Source organism: Crocuta crocuta, unplaced genomic scaffold (genome assembly GCF_008692635.1).
Source record: "Crocuta crocuta isolate KB4526 unplaced genomic scaffold, BGI_CrCroc_1.0 scaffold82, whole genome shotgun sequence".
NCBI classification, from domain to species: domain Eukaryota; kingdom Metazoa; phylum Chordata; class Mammalia; order Carnivora; family Hyaenidae; genus Crocuta; species Crocuta crocuta.
The window spans coordinates 305,103-322,755 of NW_027528352.1; the positions used below are offsets into that span (position 1 = coordinate 305,103).

Here is a 17,653-nt window from a genome sequence, read left to right on the forward strand (position 1 = left end):
AAGCCACGTCATACCCACTAGGATGACTATAATCAAAATGACAAATAATAATAAGTGTTGGCAAGAATGCGGAGGAAATGGAATTCTCATACACTTTTGGTAGGAAGATGAAATGGTACAGCTGCTTTGAAAAACAGTCTGCAAGTTCCAAAATATATTAAACATAGAGATACAAAATTACCCAGAAATTCCATTCTTAGCTATATACTCAAGAGAAATGAAAACATATATCCACTCAAAAACCTATGCAAATATTCACAGTAGCATTATTCACAACAGCCAAAGAGTGCAAATCCAAGTGTCCATCAGCTGATGAGTGGCTAAACAAAATGTGATATATCCATACAATGGAATATTATTTGGCAACAGAAAGAAATGAAGCACAAAAGTAAATGCTTACAGCATAGATGAATATTGAAAACAATATGCTAAGTGAAAGCCAGTTATGAAGAACAGCATATTGTAAGACTCCATTTATATAAAATGTCCAGCATAGGAAAATACGTAGAGACAGAATTAAATTGGTGGGAACTGCGGGATGGGAATGGGAAGGATGTTGGGGTAAAATGGAGAGTAACTGCTAATGGGTATAGAGCTTCTCTATGTTGGAATGAAATGTTCAAAAAGTGGTTCTGGTGACAGTTCCACAATTTTGTGAATTTATAAAAACCAGTGAACTGTATACTTCATTTTTTTTAATACCTTTAAGTTTATTTTTATTTATTTATTTATTTGCTTGTTTGTTTATTTATTTATGTATTTAATTTGAGAGAGAGTGCAAGCGAAGGAGGGGCAGAGAAGAGAAAGAGAGAGAGGGAGAGAGAGGGAGAATTCCAAGCAGGCTCCACGCTGTCAGCACAGAGCCAGATGCCGGATACCAAGCCTAATACCAAGAGCCAGGAGATCACGACCTGAGCCAAAATCAAGAGTCAGAGACTTAACTGACTGAGCCACCCAGGTGCCCCTGATCTATATACTTTAAATGAGTGAATTGTAGGGCATGTAAATTAAATCTCAGTAAAGCTGTTATTGAACAAACAAACAAACAAAAAACAACAATGGGATAAGATACTATTCAAGTAAATGGGTGGGAACTGTCAGTGTTCCTCATTCTGAAATCCCTAAATCAAATAACAATGCTTTCCTCTCACTGAAAATGTCAGAGACTTTTAAAATGGGGTATATGACTGGTGGATCATGCTGATAAATGCTAAGAGGCTACACAGAAAAAAATGTTCCCCATCATTTTACTAGATTCATCAAATGCCATCTATGAGCATTTGATGGGTGAATTCTATAATTTTCCAAAAGTAGGCCTCCTTGCCCTACATTATCCTAATAAAATTTCACTGGTGTCTTTTAAGAATACCATATACAACTCCAAGTTCCCAACGTTTATTCAGCCTACTTTTTACTTTTCTAAAATACTAGAGGAATGGGGTGCCTTGGGTGGCTCAATCAGTTGAGTGTCCGACTCAGCTGTGCTGACAGCTTAGGGCCTGGAGCCTGCTTCGGATTCTGGATTTTATAACTCCCTTGCTCTCTGTCCCTTCTCCACTAGTGTGCTCTCTCTCTCTCAAAAATAAACACCAAAAAAATTTTTTTAATAAAATAAAATACTAGAGGAAAAAAAAAGATTTAATAAGCTGAAAACGGGGGAGGGGGGCATGAAAAAGCTTCCTCATAAGAGAACTATTTATAAACTCTATACTCTTGCTATTAAAAATTATTTTACTAAAATAAGGATAAACTTATGCACTGCAAAAATTTTAGACTTCCAAAAGTTCACATTACCTTGAAAGGAAACTCAGAAGTTGTCTTATTTTCAAATATATCTTAGGAAGAAATATTTCTTAAGTGTTTCAAAAATGTTTTCTATTTAAGAGAAGCCTTTACAAGTCATTCTTTAAATAATGAGAATTTCTTTTCCCCCAAGGGAATAATTTCTACTGCAGTGTTTCTAAGAATATACAGGGTTAAAACCGTGTAAAATAGATTTTCTCACAGTTAGGGGAGAGCAAAACACCGCATATAGGAAACCAGACAGCTCGGGGGTCAAAACACTACACTTCCAGGTCAGACTTCTGGTTGCAATTAAGTAAAATTCCTGCAAATATTTGTAAGGAAATCATATTTTTGGTGTCTCCTTTCAGCCCTTGTGACTTCTTACTTTCTTTAACAGCAACTTGTATTTACATATATATTTTTTATTTATGAAAGAGACACAGAAATACAAAAACATAAACATTTAGGTACACATACATACCAACCTATGACCCCAGGATTGCAATTTGCTCTTGGTCTCAAAAGTAAAATGAGCATTTCTTCTAGGCTTCCATTTTTTATGTTTCAGATTATGTGGACCTAGTTTTGCTTTTGCTTGACACAACATGGATAATTTGGTTCTCAAGACATTTCACAAAATAGGTTAAGCCAAGTTTCCCATTAGATTGCATAGTTCATGATCAAATCATTAAATTTGAATCTGATTGGAGTTTAGGCTGTAAGTAATAACAGCACTGTATTAGAACAACAAATGTAAACAAGGTCCACAATTAAGAATACCTGAGCAGTTATTAAATATGCTTCGACTCAATTCCCTAGGAATAGCCCAGGGGTTCACAGCGCTTCAAAAATACCTACCTCAGAAATCTGTGGTGGATTCACTGAGAGACCACAGAATTGTCTACTGTACCTAGGGAGCAAACACTCCTGGTTCATAGGTGTTATTACAGTGAGCATAAAATTATTTGGATTAAAAACAATTGAAGCAGTAAACTGAGAATTGTAACCACAAAAAAATATAATTTTAGATTCTCCACTTTTACTCTACGTAATTAGAAGAATTAGGGTGACATGTTAGGGAATTTGAAAATGAAAGCGTTCTGGTTTTTCATCAGCATTTGGATTGTAGTCCCCATAATTCCCAAGGTATTTAGTAAGCGAATCTCAGTCCCAAAGTGTTAAACCACAGCGTGTTCTCCTGAATGCGGGCCTCTTCACTGGTCTGTCCTCTGTACCCTTTTAAAATCAAAGGGTTTTTACAGATATTTAAGCTGTTAGATAACTACTATTTTCTCTCTCAAGCTTCCTAATGGCTATTAAATATTAGTGATGTGAACTCAATTACTACAAATTTTAAACTCTTGGCATGTGACTGGAAAGTCTGGCCAAAGGAAAAGAATTTAAAGAGAACAGACAAGTGGGTATGGGCTATTGGCACTTCCCAGACGTCGGAAGGGAACCGCTGTAGTGTAATGCACAGAGAACTCCCAAGAAATGAACAGTACCTGCCAAGGCAGTTTCCACTCTACCTTGTCATCCCACACATTAAAAACTTATATGCAGCCCCTAGGAGAAAGGGCCATTGCTTTATGAGTGGTGGCGGGAGGGTAGGGCAGAGGCGCTTTTCCTCATTAGTATCTGCCGAACTCAGGAGAGGTTGCCTCTTTGTACAACTTTATCTGGGATGTGCCAAAAGACAGTAGAGTCTCACAGGAGTCTCACTAGCCTTGTGTCCCCCACAGCCCTCACTTCCACACATACATGTGTACAACCCATTTGTACAGTACAAAGCCAGTGTGCCACATGGGGCATATTCCCAAAATGCTGGGAGAAACCACAATTTTCACTGGGTGAACCGGAGATAATTACAGGCCTCCCATTCAGTTGTCACCATTAGAAAGAAATAAGGTGACAAGGGGCACCTGGGTGGCTCAGTCGGTAGGGCGTCCAGCTTCGGCTCAGGTCATGATCTCATGGTGCATGGGTTCCAGCCCCGTGTCGGGCTCTGTGCTGACAGCTGGCTCAGAGCCTGGAGCCTTTCAGATTCTGTATCTTCCTCTCTCTCTGACCCTCCCCGCTCACGTTGTCTCTCTCTCTCTCAGAAATTTAAAAAACATTAAAAATTAGAAATAAAGTGACAAAACAGATCACTAAAAGAAAGGTTATTTATCTCAGCCCTGTTATCAGTTGAAAGGCCAATGACTTCATCTTCCATCCCTTCTCCTCCCACCCCCAGCAGGACAAGAGTGCCGACCAGTTCTACCTGACCACCTAATGGGATCTGCCTTTGGATTATCTGGTAATATAAATCATCAGTCTTCACAGAGCTGGTAAATGTGCAGGGCTCTCAGCCAAGTAGGACAAANTCCCAAGGGATTTGGTAGACTGGTTTTGAACTCCCCAGTTCCAAACTATGCAGAAACGTGGGAGCCCTGAGTCTGAATGTAAATGTGAACACGCAGACTCAAAAGGAATACTGGAATTGCATCACCAGGAAAGCTCAACAGAACTGGCTTTGTAATGTGAAACTAAGCAATGGCAATATGGACCTTGTTTTATAGGGAAAAATCATTGTCTTTTTGGTGTGCATGGTTGAAGGTTAAGGGAGAAGGGTGGGGTGGGAGAGATGGAAGCAGATTACTCACAGGCCAGTAGGATCAATCCAGTAAGCTTTGCGCTAACATCGGCAAGTTTTCAAGGTGGCTGAACTGAAGAGTGACAGACTCTTTGTGTGGCAGAAAGAATCCAAACCTTTTTTGAAACTCTGTATACTGGGGGAAGACGGGGGGAGGAGGGGCGTGCTTGTGTGTGATTTCATTTCTTTTAAAATTGAAAAATGAACAAAAGATCAGTCACTGAAACTGGCAATTTCCAAAACAGGTGACTGTAACAAGTGGAAATATTAACACTTAAAGGGTTTAAGGATTTTGTTTTCTTGCCATTTATTGCAACAAATGGTTAGCAAAGCCTCCCCAGTTCGAGAACGTAAAGCATCCTGGGTTGTCAGTGCTGTTTTAGCACACTTTTAGTAAAAAGTGTAAAACTTTAAGTTCTGCAAATTGCCCCTTCCTAGAAAAATCATCTTTGCTGACACTGTGTCACATTCACCAGAGGGCTTAGAGGTACTTGCTTTTATTACTGCCCTTTAAGCTTCTCATGTGGATGAAAGCCTAGAAAATGTTTTGATTGAGTACACTACGGGAAGAAATGTAAATAATAAGCAAAGCTATTTAAACACATGTGTAAAAAGAAAACACATGTTTCCACTGCGCCCTAGGACAAATCTAAAGAAATCCATTTCTATCTGTAAAGGGCTGCGAATAGAAAAAAAACAATGCCTAAATATTAAGAATGTTTACCAGAACAGTAGGTAATTGAAAATGTGTTGTGCTGTTTTGCTGTTTTGCAATCCTCATGAGGGCCCAGTTCTCCCCCTTCGGTCGCCTGTGTCTGACTGCCTGAGTCTGAGGACCCCTGTCTGGCCACGTGTGTGACTGTAGGCCAGCTCCGTGGCCGCGGCTGGTGTGCAGGACAGAAGCGAAGGCTAACACTCCATGGGAACAGCTGACAGACGTCAAAAATGACCTCCGCAGTCAGTAGTGTTAGTCAAGGGCCTATCTTTCTCAGGGTTAGCAGTTGCTGGAAGTACAGTAATTTTTACTGTTGTTAATGTGTAAGGATGAATGGTGTTTCACGGCAAGTTTTCACTGTCTTCTTGGGAAATGTCTGCCACTTTATGTGGAGGAAGGGCTGGGCTCAAGGGGAAAAGTGTTTCACTTCCAAAATTTATTTGAAATAGGAAAAGGCCCTGTTTTCAACGGGCTGGGAAAATAAATACAAACCAAAACAAACAGCACATATACAACTCTGCACTCATGGGGATGCCGGAGGACAGGGCTCACAATCAGGCCTGTGTCTGAAGAGCAAAGAGAAAGCTTTCTTTGGCAGGTACCACACACTGGGCGTTGGGGAAAGGAGGGGAACATTTCTCAGACAGAGGGAAGAATAGGAAGAACTTGCTTGTTTTGGCGATTCTCGCCTTTTCTCCTCTGGTGTGAACACCCACTGATTTCCTAACATGGTGGTAATGTGCCCCACCACAGAATGCTGCGTGGGTGTGGATGAAGAGAGAGGAAGCCTGGTAATTCAGCCCCGCACATTTGCAGAAGATACCTTGGATGCCACAAAAGAATGAGCAGACGGCTCCATGCATTGGCTAACGATGGAGGCTAAGATTTTAGAGGCGCATTCAGCTTAGAAGAAAAGCCAAAAAGAAAGCCACTGCAGACAAACCACAGTACCCAGGAAAATTTAATTTATTTTATGGCATTTTCCAAAGGACTGGGCTTCTTAGATGTTAACTGCAAGAACAAGGTTATACAAAATGGAATAATAAGCAGTAAAAAAAAAATTACTGCTCCACAGACACAAAAATGTAGTGAACCCCTAATATTTAGAAAATGCACTGAGGTAACTGCTTGGAGCAGAAAGATGAGCTCTGGTTTGGAATCTGTTTCTCCCTTTCTGTCTTGTGATCAGAGAAGAGGGGATATAAAACCCAAACAAAGATATTCACATGGTAGTTCAGGCAGAACGCTGCTCCTGGCTTTCACATGGTTAACTGAAAGACAGCTTGGTTTTCATGATTAGAGGAAAGTTTTATTAAAAGGGAAAACAAACATAGATACACACATACACATACTCTCCCTCTCTCTCCCCTTAGTCGAGATTCTGAAGCCGGGGAGACCGCCCAGACATCAGACAGCGGCATTTCTACACTGCCTCTGACACTTACTAGTTTTGTGACCTCAGGCAAGTTGCTTGAAATCTTGAGATTTGTTCTCCTCTTCAGATCAAGAGTTAAGAATGCTGGGTAGAAGGGGCTGCCCCAAGGATCTGCTGTGGGTATGCAGCAGACCCAGCACAGGGCTGGAGACTAGCAGGCTGAAGCTCAAAACAGGTAACTGGTAGGGGTACAAATGCTAACAGACACCTGGGATGGGGGGCCCTGGAGGGTGGCTATGTTTAGTCTCTAGGTACCACAGAACCAGGAGATAATGCAGCTAATCTTATACTGGGGTAGGATGTGATTCTGACTTTCTGAAAATCAACTGAGAACAACTACTTAATAATTTGTAACTCAGACCACTTTCACCTCTGCCTTTTGTTGAAGGGGCAAGAGATGTTGCAATGGAAGCATGTCTCCAAAGCCATGACAAATGAACATGTGACTGGTGAAGAGAAACTACAATTTACTCCTTTATTTCTCCCCAGTGAAAGGCTCTGCACTGGGTGCTGAACTGCTCAAGGGCCCTGGCTGGGAAGTCTGTCTGGGAAGCAAGGAAGCAATTGTGCTGTTTAGTGCTGCTACTGCTGAGGGTGGACTGGGCACACGGGAAAGGGTGGGGGCAGCTCCCAGTGACAGAAGGTGCACAGAATCAGACAAAGCTCTTCAGGGGAAGTGACACCGGGGTACAGGCCTGCAAGAGGAGAAGGAGCTGACCCAACAATGTGGAAAAGAGAGGAGAGTTGCAGGGAGAGGAGGGCAACATGTGCAAAGACCCAGAGGTATGAGCATGATGTTCTGGGGCCTGTGAGTCAGGTAGGCTACAGTGACAAGTTGACAGATGACCGTAGAAGCTCTCCCAAAGGAACTTGACGGAGGAACAAGGGGGAGAAGAAGGGGGGAAATGGTGGGGGAAAGGGAGAGAGGCAAACCCTGAGAGACTCTTGAATGCTGACAAAAACTGAGGACTGATGGAGGTGGGGGGGAGGCGGGGATGGGCATGGAGGAGGACACTTGTGGGGATGAGCTCTGAGTGTTATGTGGAAACTAATTTGACAATAAACTATTGGTAAAAAAAAAAAAAAAAAAAGAAGCTCTCCCAAGATTGCCTGGCCAAAGTCATCTGGGACCAGGAGCTCCTGTCCCCTTTGGAGGAGAGGGGCTCCTCTTGAACTCAGCCTCCCATGGGTCCTTTTGTAGAGCTGGCAAAATCCACCAGCACTGGGCAGTTGGCTTGCCTAATATTCTCCTGAATAGTCAGACCACTCCTATTCATATAAGGTCTCTTTCATTCCTGCTCAATAAAAAGGTTGATCATTGGGAATACCAGGATCCCTCTGCTGGAATACAAGTACAGGATGCCATGAGAGTAGACAGTATGCACGCTGATCCGTGTGAGCCTGCTAGCTTGTGCCAAGTGACTGTGTTCCCCAGAACTCTCTGCACAACGGTGGGGGGCCAGCATGGAGAGGACACTACTACCAGGCCTGTTCCTGAGCAGGCAGCCACCTTGGGGAGTGAGAGGTAGTTGCTGAGAAGGCTAATGACCATGACAGACATGGTGTCTGTAGACCATGAAAGCCCAAGAGTGGATGTATCATCTGGTGACTGGATAGCCTAAAATTTTCAGTCAACTAAGGCCCATGGCTGGCCAAGTCACTTGGTCCACTAGAGGGCCACGACTCAGTAGTAACCTTGGGAGGAACTCTGTCAGTGGCTCAATCCACTGACATCTTTGGTTTATTGGTTTATATGTCCATAACTCCAAATAAAATGGAGAACATACTTTAGGCCTTACTTAAACCATATGCTATAGGCTGAACTGTATCTCTTTAAAACTTGTATGTTGAAATCCTAATCCCCAGCACCTCAGAATGCGACTGTATTTGGATATAGAATCTTTAAAGAGGTAATTAAGCTAAAATGAGGTCATTAGAGTGGGCCCAAATCCAGTATGACTGGTGTCCTTGTTACATAAAAGGAAAACAGGACACAGATACAAATAGAGGGAAAATCATGTGAAGCCACAGGGAGAAAATGGCCACATCTACAAGCCGGAGAGAGAGGCCTCAAAAGAAACCAACCCTGCTGATACCTTGGTCTTAGAATTCCAGCCTCCAGAACTATGAGAAAATAAATTTGTTGTTTAAGACACCCAGCTGGTGGTAATTTTTTATGGCAGCCCTAGCAAACTAATACATTATACAATAGGAAAAAAAGTCTAGGTCTGGTGAACAGCCTTGAGCTACCTTGAAGGAGAGTCATAGCCTCTTACCCAGTCCCCAGATTTGACTCCGTTCTCAGAACTGTATCTCCTTGAATGGAGAGCCAGGCATCCCTCATGTCAGAACTATAAATCTTCCACTTGGGAGGCACAGCTGTTTATTATGGTTCCTGTGCAATGAAAAAAAGGGGAATAACCAGAATTTTTGAGACTGATTGGACATTGGCTCTGAGATAATGCTAATTCTTGGGGTTCTAGATGGCCATTATGATCCCCAGAGTGTGACATGTAGAAACTTGGTTTCAATTAATCTCCCAGAGGGCCCAGCAGGTCTATGAAAATCTGTACTTCTCTTCTCATTTGATGAGTACATTACTGGGGTAAATTTACCCTGAAACTAATGGAACCTAAATGTGGACTCCATGTCTCCTAGAGTGCAATATAGTAAGGAAAAGACAAAAAAAAAAAAAGTCTTTGGAGTTTCCTCTCCCTATCAAAACCAAGAGCAATACTGATTACTGGAAATCAAAGAGTTCATTTTGAGCATGTCAAAGAGTTCATTCAAGTTCTTGTGCCCTGTAACTCTTACTAGTAAGAAATGAGCACAAACACTTTGTATGTATGTTTGTGGGCTTTTCTGAACTAATTAAATGACTTGAAAGGGTGACAGCTTCAGTGACCAGTTTATTAGCAGATAAAAATTTGTGCCTGGCTAATCAATGGCTCTGCTCAACAGGATAGTATCGACCAGAAGTGAATGAATGCAGTGATATAACCTCATTCAGGGCAGAGAAACAAAATCTGTTCAGTGTGCAGAATGTGATTCAAGCGTACATTTTGGGTCCATCTGGCCTGTAAGGAAAGACAGCCTGAAGAGTGAGTGTGTGTGTGTGCGTGTGCGCGCGCGCGCATACACGTGCACATTCATTCACTCATTCTTTGGCAAGAACTCGAGTAGAAGGACTGGTGACAAGGACATTTGGAGAAAAGTTATGTGGAGTGTGTGTGAAAGTATCAGTATCTTATGTGAATGTTCTCCAAAAGACTCCATTAAGAAGATCTTGTAATGAGCTGGACAAAATGACCCGCACATGGATGCTGGCCAGCCTCTTACCCCAGGTGCCAGATTACCTGCCTCAAGGGCTCATGAGCCATGTGGCCTTGGTGGCAAGGATGAACATTATGCTTGGACTCAACAACATGGACTTAACCTCACCAACATGGAGCCCTGCCAAATGCCCAATCTGCCAGTAGCAGTAATTAACAGAAGTTTCTCTACCAACTCTCGTATTGTAAGAAGATTGGCCCATGATCAGCGGTGGTGGGTGAATTATTATAATGGACCTCTTTCATTACAGAGGAGACAGTATCTTCACTGGAATGGACCCTTATTGGGGATTTGGTTGTGTTTTCTATGGCTACCATGTTTCTGGTAGCCACATCATCCAGGGACTTTCTGAAAGCTTCATTCACTGTCATCACCACAGTGCTTCTGACCAAGAAACTCATTTTACAAATAAGCCAGTATATTCATAAAATTCAATGGTCCTATCAAGCAACCAAGCAAGGATCAAATGCAGCTGCCCTTACAGAGTGGTAAAGGGTCTGCTGAAAATTCAGTTATTATACAAAATGCAAGGCAGGACTCTGTGGGACTGGGGTAAAGTCCTATATTACGTGCTGTGACCAGCAGAATAATATATGTGCCCTTGGCAAGAATTCCTGGAACCAGGGAGTGGAAGTGGGAAGTGACCACCTCAGCAAAAGCTTGCTTTCCATCCTCATGACTGTGCTTCATCGGTGTTCAAAGGAAGACTGGAACAGAGAGGATAACAATGACCCAGGCTGAGAGTTAAAAGTGCCACATAACTCCTTCAGGCTTTTTATGCCATTAGACAAACACCAAAAGGGGAGTGGAAATGTTGGCCCATGACGACATAATAGATCCAAGTGGATAAAACACAGGGAGCATAACGGGCTCTATCTGGTGGCGCATTTCCAGTGTTAAAAGTTAATGAGAACTGTGGCAACCTCATAAAGGCAGGACCACTGCCGGCCCAAATCCCTCAGGAATGAAGGTTTGGATCACCTTGCCGGGTAAGGAATCCTGATCAGCTGAGGTACCGGCTAAGGGCCAAGGGAATATGAAATAAACATTAGAGGAAGGCAGATATAAACACCAACTATTTATTTCAAAAGTTAGAATGGTGGCATCTTCAAATAATGTCTTCCTTGATGCATCATGTACATATTAATACGTTATCTAAGTTTTTTGGCTTTGTGTTTCCTTACTATTCTATGCAAGGTATGTTAAGCTTTGTAATTCAGTCAATAAGTTAACAAAGGTGGGCTGTGAGTGAATGTCACCCAGAAAGCCTGGGTTTGGAGCTAGGGCGTGAGACTCTGGGTGTGTTCTCTCTCGCTCTCACTCTCTCCCTCTCCCAGAGGAGATGCTAAGCTTACTTCCTCTGCCACTGGGAGAGCTGTCTCCTTAGGCAGAAGTCTGTTGTTTGGAAGTCTGTGGACGCAGGAAGCCAAGAGGAAAACTTGAGTGGTTATTTTGTAACTTGTGTCCACCCACCAAAACTTCTGACCATCCCTCCTGTGTTCTGGCGACTTCCCACGTTATAAAGTCCCACTTTCCCAGGGGAAGAGCCAAACACTCTGCCCACTGTGGCTCACCTGTGAGCAGGGTACAGCCATGGGACCTGGTTCTGCCCTGCAGTGGCTCACAAGGGGCAGCATGGTGCTGTGGCCCTGTGCCCAAAAGTCAATCTTTTCCAGACCAGGGCGGAGGCTGGTATCCAGGCCTGGGTGCACTTGAAATGGTGTACATACCAAAGCCGTCCTCACCTTGTGGCTGTTAATCTGCTGCCTGTGTGCCTTTGGAGGCCTCCCACAAGTAGATCCTGTGGGCTAATATCTTCAATTGACTCTGCTTTAGAACTGGACTCATTATGCTAGTCTCAAGCAGAAATGAAATTAAATAAAGGATATTAGGCAACTAAGGTTCCTGACCACAGAAGTTTTTAAGCCAGAGACTATCACAGTTTTGTTTTTGAAAGGCCACTCTGGCAGCAGAGGTGTGGATGAATTGGAAGAAAAACTGGGATGCTGTGGCAGTAATTCAAGAGTTGATTAGGAAGGCCTTGACCAAGGAAGGAACAACAGAAACAAGAGAAAAATTAAGAAGAAAAAGGCAAACAACCCAATACAAAGATGAGCAATAGCTGGAAATATGCAGTTCAGTCAATAAGTACATAAAAGTGAAAGACAAAAATCAAAGAGCTCAGCATCTCCTTTTTTGATTTTTGGCCCATCAAACTGGAAAAAATTAAAACACTTAACCAAGGCTAAGGGGAAAAACATCAATGAGACTGAAGTGACAGAAATCGACAGTGAAGTGTTTTAAAAAACATTCTTACAACACTAATTTTTACTGAATCTGTTGAAATGACATCTCAGATGACGTTAAAAAGATGAAGCCATCAGCAAATGTCTGTGCTATGCTGTCTGCTGAGTTTGTGAATACTCTTTGTGATCCTTTACACTGTAAAATTAAGGAAATAGTCTCAAAAGCATTTATGCTGTTTTTTTATAAAGAAAACTGAAGGCATGAAAAATGCTAATTTCTGTCTGAATAATCAGCAAAGCTACCTAGAGACTTCAGCTCAGACAGCACTGTGCGCTGAGTATCTTTACTGTGATAAGGTACCATTATTGTCACGTGGATTTAGAAATAGAAAAAGGTAAGAAACTCATGCAGATGAGAGAAGATATCCGCTTGACACAAAAGCATAAACCACTCACATTCATCCAAACCACCAAACAGTAACGACAACTCTATTTTCAGGGAACATGAGACTCAAAGCTGGATTCTGAGGAGGAAATAGGCAAGGCCTTACAGTTAGTGGCTTTGAAATTGCTTTTGAAAAAGGCATTTAAGTAAGATTATGGGAACAGCTGAGTGAACAGGCAGTTAGATAAGTGTAGAGAGAGGTCTTTGGCTGTGAGGCGAGAGTAAAAAGTAAAATTCAGCTTCCATTTTTCGCGGCGCTGTTAATACACAATATAAGGTGGCAGTAGATCACTGTGTGTGTCCACTTCATCCCTACAGGTCCACACAGCCTAAAGCAAGATGAACCTCTGTGAAAAGTGACCTTGTGGTAGACACAGATGAACAATGCTCTTTCCTTTTGGAAATTAACAGGTTAGTATGAGGTTAAACACTTGTAACCACAAACACAGCTCTCTGCTTATGCTCTAGAGTTAAGCAGCAAAGTGAAGAAGAAAAGTCTCTGTGGGTGGCAAAGAATCGATCTTTGCCAGTGCAGGAGAACGAGAAAGGTAAACTGACTGTAACACAATTACAATACAACGTGACAAATGTACTAAAGGTGGCAAGTGCCAGAAGAAGAGAAACTGAGGAAGACTCTGGAGTAGTAATATTCAAGTTGGGTCTTAAAAGTTAGGCTTTCCAGACAAAGGAGAAACCTGTCAATGTAAAGGCAGAGGGATACAGAATACAGCTTCTGGGAGACAGGAAAGTGAGTAGCAAGAGGAGACAAGGCAGGATGGGGAGGTTATGGCAAGCCTTGACCTTACTAGGAAGAGGAAGGACATAACCATGTGTGTAATTTATCATCTGTATAAGCATTTATTCAGTGCCTACTGCAGAGCAGAAAATGTCCTCCAAGCTGGAGACACAACAGTAATAGAAGGGGCAGAGCCTGTCTTCAGGCAGCTTACATGTTTGTGGAGAGACAGACACTGAAGGAATGGTGTTCAGGATGCTTGTGGGTCTGTGACAAGGAGACCTGCCCCCAGGAGAAGTTTCCTGAGGAGTGATTTTGAACAGAGAGCAGACTGAGCACAGGGAAAGAGGAGACCAGGGCTCCAACATGCACAGAGGCCCCAAGATGAGTAGAAGAATGGAGCTATGGAAGAAAGGAATTAAGCTTCTATGGCTGGAGCAAGAAAGAAGGAAAAAGCAAGACAAGATAAGGCTGGACAGGCAGCTACTTGAAGGATCCTAGCTTGTACTCTGGGAGCCTTGGGGAAGAGGTTCACATGATCAACCTCTGCTTTTAAGGGATGTCATGAACTGAAGTGTGAAGAGCAGACAAGGCACTGGGCAGAGCAGGCCAAGGAAGCCAGCCAGGGGGCTGCTCTTGGTGCGCAGGTATCCAGGGGTGGCAGTAGCAGGGACTGCTTGCTGGCAGCAGAGGAGGGGACCGGCTAAGGTATGAACACCACAAGACATGCTCCATTAAACATTAACTGTTACCAGAAGTAGAAAGGAAAGGGAAGATAGCATTTTCACACCAAGTTAACTTTCAGCAAGGAATACTTAACACAGCTTTTCTCCTAAAGAGTGAACAACACAGCGGTGCATTATATCATCCTCTCTCCCTCTGGCAATCAAACTGAACTCACTACTTATCTCAGTACAGGGAAGCCAGGGCCCCTCCCATAAGTGGCCAGTCACCAGGGGCTCCAGGGGGCAAACACAGGCTTTTTCTTGTTTGTGCTTGTGCAGTTAAATAAACCAAGTTGATGGCAAATGACAAACTCAGAAAAATCACTTCCAACATATAAAACATACAAAGTATTCATATCCTTAAGGAGTGCTTACAAACTAATAAAAATATGAACATTAAAAAAATTTATAAAGAAACTGAAGTGTGCAAACATATGTATATCATCAGGATATTCACTGTACCACTGTTTACGACAGTGTAAACATTAGATGCAACCTAAATGTCCCACCAATAAAAGAGTATGGATATTTAATGGAATACTACATAGCCATTAAAAATGGTGATGTGAACCCTGGATGGCCAAAACAATTTTGAACAACATTAAGAAAGTTGGAAGACTCATATATTTCCTAATTTCAAAACTTATTGCCAAGCTATGGTAAGCAAAACAGTGCGGTACTGGTATAAAGACAGACATCTACAACAATGGAATAGAACAGAGAGCCCAGAAATAAACTCTCACATATATTTTTTTATTAAAAATCTTCTCAATGTTTGTTTACTTTTGAGAGAGAAAGAGAGAGGGAGACAGAGAGAGAGAGACAGAGAGAGAATAGGGGAGGGGCAGAGAGAGAGGGAGACAGAATCTGAAGCAGGCTCTAGGCTCTGAGCTGTCAACACAGAGCCTGATGAGGGGCTCAAACTCATAAAGCACAAGATCATGACCTGAGCTGAAGCAGAACACTTATACCCAGGTGCCCCTAAACTCTCACATTTATGATAAAAAATTTCCAATAGGGGTGCCACGACCATTCGATGGGAAAAAGGAGAGACTTCCCAACACATGGTGGTGGGACAACTGAATATCCACATGCAAAAGAATATGTTTGAACCCTTTTCTTAAAACTAATTCAAAATGGATCAAAGACATAATTAAAAGGGGCAAAACCTATAAAACTCTAAGAAGAAAACACAATTTTTGAAAAGCTTCATGACACTGGATTTAGTAATGGTTTCTTGGATATAGCATTAAGCACAGGTGGCGAAATAATAAATAACATAAATTGACTACATCAAAACTTAAAATGCACATCAAAGAACATTACGGAGAGTGAAAAGGCAACACACATAGTGGGAGAAAATATTTGCAGATCATATACTGATAAGGAATTAATATCCAGAATATATAAAAGAACTCCTCCAACTCAATAACCAAAAAAGCAAACAATCCAATTGAAAAATGGTCCAAGGACACAAACAGACATTTCTCCAAAGATATATAAATAGTCAATAAATACATGAAATGATGGTCAAAATCACTACCCCTGAGGGAAACACAATTGAAACCACAGTAAGATACCACTTCACAATTATTAGGATGGCTATCATCAAAACAAGAGAAAGTAAGTATTGGCAAGATTATGGAGAAATTGGGATCCATTCTTGGTGAGAATGTAAAATGTTTGTGGAAAACAGGATGACAGTTCTTCAAAAAAATTAAACCAATAATGACCATATATATAATGCAGCAAGTCCACTTCAATGTATATACCCAGAGAACTGAAAGCAGGGACTCAGAGAGGTATCTGTACACAAATGTTCATAGCATCATTATTCACAACAGCTAAATGGTAGAAATAACTCAACTGTCCTGTGACAGATGAATAAACACAGTGTGTGTGTGTGTGTGTGTGTGTGTGTGTGTGTGTATGACAGAGAATACTATTTGGCTTTAAAAACAAAGAAAATTCTGTTAAATGCTGTAATAGGGATGAACTTTGAAAACATCATGCTAAGTGAAAACGCCAGACACAAAAGGATATATACTGGATGATTCCATTACAGGAGGTACCTCAAGTACCTAAATTCATAAAGCTAGAAGGCAGAACAGTGGTTACGAGAGGCTAGGGAAGAGACTGATGGGGACTTATTCTTTAATGGGTAAAGAATTCCCATTTGGGACGATGAAAAGTTCTGGAGATGGAAAGTGGCAATGACTGCACAACAATGTGAATGTACTTAATGCCACTAAATTGTACACTTGAAAATGGTTACAATGGTAAATTTTATGTTATGTATAGTTTACCACATTAAAACTAATTTTTAAAAAATGATGTATGTGTTTGAAAGGATTTCTGTATTATGTTAGGTAAAAAAAAATAGGTTATAAAATTGTACAGAATGATCACTTTTCTGTTTTAAAACAAACTTCTTAAAATATATATAAAATGAATGAAATAAAACAAAACTTCTTGACCACATGAGCCCAACAAAGACTTTGATTTTCTTTTTTTTTAAATTTATTTCTGAGAGAGAGAAAGAGAGAGAGAGAGAGACAGCGTGAGCAGGGGAGGGTCAGAGAGAGAGGAAGACACAGAATCTGAAACTGGCTCCAGGCTCTGAGCTAGCCGTCAGCACAAAGCCCTACGCGGGGCTCGAACCCATGAACTGTGAGTTCATGACCTGAGCCAAAGTCGGACGCTCAAACGACTGAGACACCCAGGCGCCCCAAAGACTTTGATTTTCATCTTGGGGCCAGAACCACAAACAACACATGTTCCCTACCCGTGAGAGAGGCTGGAAAATTGAATACTTAGCATTTTCCACTCAGTAGTAGAAGAAGGCAGGGGAAGGGCTAGTTGAGAATCAGTACTGACCACGCCACATCCACATCAGAAATGGAAGTCTGAAAACCTCTGTTCCTTCTGCTTTTGTACCAGTAAGAAAATGAGACTAGCCAGGTCTGCTGGAGTACAAAGGATGTAGGCTCCTATGGCTTTTCTCAAGCTTTATTCTACAACTAAGTGAAATTCCAGAAAGCATCACCTAATACAATATTGTTTGGACTGAAAATTCCATTTGTTTGAGGCTTTCAGTTTGGGTAAAGTTAATCTGTCTGCCTACTTATCAGCTGTGCCAGGTGAACACTGTAGTTTAAGTATGCTACATCGAACATTAGCATAACGTGGTTCGCAGCAGTCCAGCACTGTCCTCTGAGGAGTAACACAAGGTTAACTGTATTTGTAACATAAGGAGTGTTAAAAAACACCAACATAAAGTAGAAAAAATTAAAAATGCAGCAATGATACAGTGGAAAGAACAGTGGGCTGGGAGTCAGAAGAGCTGGGTCTAGAGTCAGGTTCTGCCACTTGTCACCCAAATATGCTTTCCTTCAACAGGTGTGCTTACCTTGTATATCAAGCACTGGGCTAAGTAAGGCCAGGAGGGGGGTTGGGGGGAGGGAGAGGATGCCAAATAAACAAAATCGTCTCGGTCCTCTAAAAGATGATCTTTTATTTGGGCGAGGCCTTAATCTTGCAGACCCTCAGCTTCCTCACCTACAGCTAGGACATCACCATTCTCAAAGTGTTGTTAGGA

General features: G+C 41.9%; 1 protein-coding gene across 1 annotated transcript in view; it reads right to left on the reverse strand.

Annotated features, from left to right (window-relative positions):
- Window positions 1-17,653, reverse strand: part of SLX4IP (SLX4 interacting protein) — a 183,889-nt gene that overhangs the window by 44,803 nt on the left and 121,433 nt on the right. The gene's annotated exons all lie outside the window — the stretch shown is intronic.